The following is a 5978-nucleotide window of genomic DNA, read 5'->3' as shown; positions in this document are numbered from 1 at the left end:
GCTCTTCTTATGTTCTTATATTAGACCAACAGAAAGCATTTGAAGATAGCTGGGCTGTGCTTTGTAGCTGCTGCCACTATAAGAAAATATGTGGATTCTGTTGAACTCTCTGTACTTTGGCTCAGTTCTGTTGACGTTACTCGGAGCATTACAGAGGTGGGATTTAGGACATTGTAGCATTTGTATTGTGTTTTGTCCAAGAGTCCAGAATTTCTTCTCCAGATTTTTATTTCGCAAAGCACATTAGACTTTCTGGGGGAAATGAGATGCCAGAAGGCTTCCTTGTTCTGAATAAAAGCATGGTCTGTTAGTTAGAAAAGGAGATGGCTTTTCTTTATACTTCATCCATTTTCATGATTTGTTATAGGCCTGGAATCACTTGTTTCTTCATAGACTGCCAAACGTTTGGTCTGATTTTAACCCTCACCTTCCATATACACAGACTATAAAAATCTCACTCTGCCATCAGCGTTCTGTGTCAAATCCTACTCAGCTGTTAGCGTCCCTCAAACAATTAGAGTTGTGTGACAGAAAGTGGGGGTTAGGGATGTAAGAAAGCATTGTTTTTTTGTTTCACCCTGTATTCATTTCATGCAGCGCTGCTTACATTCCACTGCAGTCCACCTTCCCCACAAAATATGCTATTCATCCTGCTATGGCAATTTTTTTGTAATTTATGTTATTAATTATGTAAATTATATCATCATAACCCCAACCCTTTGTAATTATAGACCACACAACTTTTCCCTCTTGGTATGTTTTATTGTTGGCATCCATCTGCCTTGATAGACAATGGAGTGTACCTCCAGGGGTGAAGTCAAAATACTGTGTTAGCAACACTAAAGTGACCTCTCTGAGATGCAAGCCTGGACAGTGTCCTGAGTTGCCCAGACCACAAGACCCACCTCTCAGCCTCACTGATGTGGTCCAAAGGAAAGCAGAGCAATGTGTTTGGTACCAGCTTGGCCACAGAAATTGCTGCAAGGAAGCGTACAAGATGTCATTCAATGGGATTTGTGTAGAGTTTACTCCTTAGTCATTTTTTCTCCCGAAGATATCCCACAAGGCAGTGGAGGTTTAGGAAAAGAGTATTCCTTCTCCTAGATGGATGGACTACCTTCTCAGGTTGATGAGCTCCATCTGCTCCTCACTCTTTACGGCACATGTGGAAACCACCTTCTTGACTGCTGGACCCACTATTGGTCTTGTCTTGTCCATTCAATCCACTGGAGCCTGTCTTTGCATTCAGAGGAAGTGCCTAACTCACTGAGTGTTTGAGACCCATCACCTGGTTTAGCCAGCCAGTCGAAGCCATTCCTGAGGTGTGGCCACTGTCACATGTTGACAGCTTCTAGGAGCCTCAGGTGAGAGCTCAGTGCAGGGTGGGGACCAAAGATGATTAAACTACCCCAGAAAGAGCATGGTGTGTCTCTCACCAGAGGTACTAACTTCCCCTAATACTCCCCACACCCCTATGTTTTATTATTGATTCAGTAAATTTCATAGCTGTATCCTATACTTTGTTGGTAATTGTGACAACTTACCTTTTTAAAAGTATTTTTTCTATCATTTCTTTTTTTCTGTAACTTGTTTGTTATTAACATTTAATAAAAACTATTTGTTCCTCATTTATGGAATGCCCTCCCTGGTGAGGTGCACCTGTCTCATAATGAGGCTTCCAGAGGAATTTTAAAACATTCCTGTTTACCCATGTATTTGATGGCTGAAGAGAATGTTTTATTTTCAATGTGTTTGCTGCTATGATCTCCTTCGGGAGGAAGGGTGAGACTACTACTGGTGAAATAAATACAGACAAATGCTCTCTCCTCTTTCCTATAAAAGCCCTATATAATGGAACCAAATTGCAGGTTAGATGCAGTTGGCAGGGACAGCTATCAAATAATATTGAGATGAATAGGGGGGGGGGGTGAGACAGGGATGTATCCTGGCACCCACATTGTTTTGCTTATTTATAAATGACCTAGAAGACTGCCTAATGGACCCAGATGGACACCTTCCAAAAACAGGAGTGAGAAGGACCCCTTTGTTGCTCTATGCACATGACACGACCATTATTTCACGTTCTAGACCAGGCTTGAAGCATCTGCTGAGGAAGTTTTCTGAATACTGTCTTGGAAAGGGTTTAACCATAAACTATGGAAAATAAAAAATCCTAGCATTCGAAATAAATAAATACTCCTACCTTTGAATATAGAAGTTAGCTGTCCACCCAGCTATTTGCCATTGAAAGCTTCACAACCCTCCCACATCCATCTTCTGCAGGTGTCAAGATATATTTTCTTAAAATAATAATAATGAGAAAAACCATCACTTATCAACAAGAAAAACTAAGTATTGCACTAAAACAATTGACAGCCTGGGAGTTGCCAAAGCCTATTTCAAGCCTATAAAATGCATGGCATTTCCAGTAATAAGCTCACCATGCTAGGGTTTCCTCTTCATGACAATGACAATCTCCTAATTTCTGTTAAGCAGCCACCTGAATACCTTTCGACTCCAGGCTTGCTGTCCTTCAAACTATTGCTAATCCAGTCACTTATTTCATGAATAAACGAGTTATGAATATGCATATCAGCCAGAGTAGAGCAGAGGCTGTGCTGTCACCTTACATCCAGAAGGTCATGGACATTAATCTTCCCTGATGCTAATATTCCATCTACCTCGGCTACATATTGAGCTCCTTCCCAGTTTCCAAGCGCAGTGAGAAAGCGAGAGATCATAATTGGGTAGAAGCTTTCACGTCCTCATTCCCAGGTGGTTCTTTTTGAATGAAGTATGGAAGAAAGGGAGAGGCTAAAGTTAAAGAATGGGGTTAGAAAGAAATTAATATGCCAGACAATCACTGGTAGCTCATCAGTCACTTATGTGGATGGAAATGTGATGTCTTTTCCAGGAGGCTGACAAACCGGAGGCCTGATGTGGGGAGTTTTGCTGCTTCATATATGACCAGCTTGACTTGTCTTGCAATAAGACGCCTCCTGCTCCCTCCCCCCCACCTCAACCTCACTTCTGTACTCTGCACCCAGAGAATACATGCAACAAACTGGCAATTAACTGAGATTATTGGATTGGGTTTACCAGCTATTTGTCTTCCCTTTAAATGGCTGGCTAAGTACGGCAGGATATCCACTTGGAAAGGTCAGTGAGGCTTGAGTTACAACCCAGCTTGTCCCAATGGTGCTTTTCTTATTCACTCCTCAGTTTCCACTCTCTTCCTCTCTTCTCTCTTGGCAAATTTAAATAAATGGGATCTCCCCCTTCTCTGCCTCTCCTGGACCTAGGCTGGAACATGCTGGGACATAGATCTCTTCATTTGTTTACTCTTTAGCGTCTTCTCTGGAACAATCCCAGACCTTCCTTATCAACTCGGAGATTAGAATCTCTGTATCTACCGGTATGTGTCTATATTTGTCATGTTAACTAAATCAGGAAGAACTCTTGGAGCTTTACAGGCATCAAGCATTTCAGAAAGACAACTCTTCCCTATTTTGCTTTTAAAAAAGCCTTTCTACTTTTCTTTAAGCCCAGGGAGTGTCAAGAACTACAGCTAACACTTAATTTCCCCCCAGACTGGAGTGTTTTGGAGAAGAATATCATCTGCATTGAACATTTGATTATGTTCCTAATAAAAGCACACATTTGCTTTAAGCATCTGTACAGATGTTTCCATTGAGCCTCAGAAGCAGGTCTTGCCTGAATATTAACTTTAGTGCAAGTGAGGAGAGGAAATGCACTATCCGCCTACCAAAGTTCATCTTTCAGTGCAATAGGATTGTCATAGGAAGGAGCTGAGGCATCTGGTTGGAAAACAGGATGTTGGAATAGATAGGCCTTGAATCTGCTCCAGCAGGGCTCCTTATGTTTTAATTCATTTTCATTTTAAATTTGTATACCATCTACATTATTTTACAACCCACAGAAATGTCAAATGGTACAAGAAGAGCAGAAACATCTGGATATCTTGTAACAATTCAAACCATAACTAACAATTATAACCTTAATTCAAGAATCAATTATATACAATATCACTAGCAAACTTGTACCTGGCATAAAAAAACCACCAGTGCAGTTTTGAAACCAGTGCCACCTTGGTTCAAAATGACATCCAAATGTTTCCAGACATAATTGAAAATATGATTCGAGCCTACCATTTACCTCTATACCTCCAACACCTACCTTGACTACCTTTCAGAATTTGACCTCAACTCCACCTTCCAGTTTCACCTCACTCTTTTGACAGACAACTCAATCAAAACATCTCTGAAAAACACCTAACCCTGCAAAGATCCAGACAATGGGTAGGCAAACTAAGGCCCTGGGGCCGGATCCAGTCCAATCGTCTTCTAAATCCGACCCGCGGACGGTCTGGGAATCAGCGTGTTTTTTACATGAGTAGAATGTGTGCTTTTATTTAAAATGCATCTCTGGGTTATTTTTGTTGTTGTTTAGTCGTTTAGTCGTGTCCGACTCTTCGTGACCCCATGGACCATAGCACGCCAGGCACTCCTGTCTTGCACTGCCTCCCGTAGTTTGGTCAAACTCATGTTCGTAGCTTCGAGAACACTGTCCAACCATCTTGTCCTCTGTCGTCCCCTTCTCCTAGTGCCCTCAATCTTTCCCAACATCAGGGTCTTTTCCAAGGATTCTTCTCTTCTCATGAGGTGGCCAAAGTATTGGAGCCTCAGCTTCACGATCTGTCCTTCCAGGGAGCACTCAGGGCTGATTTCCTTAAGAATGGATAGGTTTGATCTTCTAGCAGTCCATGGGACTCTCAAGAGTCTCCTCCAGCACCATAATTCAAAAGCATCAATTCTTTGGCGATCAGCCTTCTTTATGGTCCAGCTCTCACTTCCATACATCACTACTGGGAAAACCATAGCTTTAACTATACGGACCTTTGTCGGCAAGGTGATGTCTCTGCTTTTTAAGATGCTGTCTAGGGTTATTTTTGGGGCATAGGAATTCGTTCATTTTTCTCTCTCCAAAATATAGTCCGGCCCCCCACAAGGTCTGAGGGACAGTGGACCGGCACCCTGCTGAAAAAGTTTGCTGACCCCTGACCCAGACCCGTCATCACCTGGGAGGCAAAGATGCTATATATGGTGGTGGTGAGGACCCTTTTCACCTGGGCAACCAGCAGCAGCCAGTGGGGCAGCATGGGTGGAACTGTGTTGCTGTCTTGGATTTGCAACACCATGTGTCACTGCCAAGAGGAGGGCAAGGTAGTGTGGAGCTCAGCAACTGCAGTGGCACAGCCAACCCAACACTTCTGCCGCAGTGCCCACGCTATGCCAAACTACCACTGCCTTGCACCTCCCAGTAAGAGGCAGCAACACCCAGCATTCAGAAGCCAGGAGAGCAATGCAGCTTCACTTGTGTTGCCCACCCACGATGGTGGCCAGAGGCAGAGTCAAAGGTGAGCAGAGAAACAAATGTGCATTTTATTTTTGTACAGGCGGCTAGTTTCTACACGCACTCGCCTGCCCTACTATCTTGGATCCAGGCAACCCAGAAGCATTATCAGAGTTCAAGGCCACATTCCAAAACACTCAAGGAGCTGAGCTGTGTGGCCTGGTGAGAGGGTGTGTGAGGGAGGAGGAGGGATGTGGCTGGGGACAGTCCCAAGGGCCAGGCAGAGAAGCCTGCGGGGCATATTTGGCCCCTAGCCCTGTGTTTCCTCACCCCTGCCATAAAAAGTGGACACAATAGATTTTCATTTACAATTCCAGCACTGAATTGAGATAAAAGCTTGACTGTTGAATATACTCTTTGACTTAGGCACATACAGTCATACCTCGGTTTAAGTACGCTTCGGTTTGAGTACTTGGAACGGATTAATCCACTTTCCATTACTTCCAATGGGAAAATTCGCTTCAGGTTAAGTCATAGCTGCCAAGTCTCCCGTATTCTCCGGGAATTCCCCGTTTTTCCAGCTGTTCTTAGCTGAAAAAAACGGA

Source organism: Zootoca vivipara, chromosome 7 (assembly GCF_963506605.1).
Source record: "Zootoca vivipara chromosome 7, rZooViv1.1, whole genome shotgun sequence".
Taxonomy (NCBI): domain Eukaryota; kingdom Metazoa; phylum Chordata; class Lepidosauria; order Squamata; family Lacertidae; genus Zootoca; species Zootoca vivipara.
The sequence above is the reverse complement of the archived record's forward strand: the minus strand, read 5'-3'. Positions refer to the sequence as shown.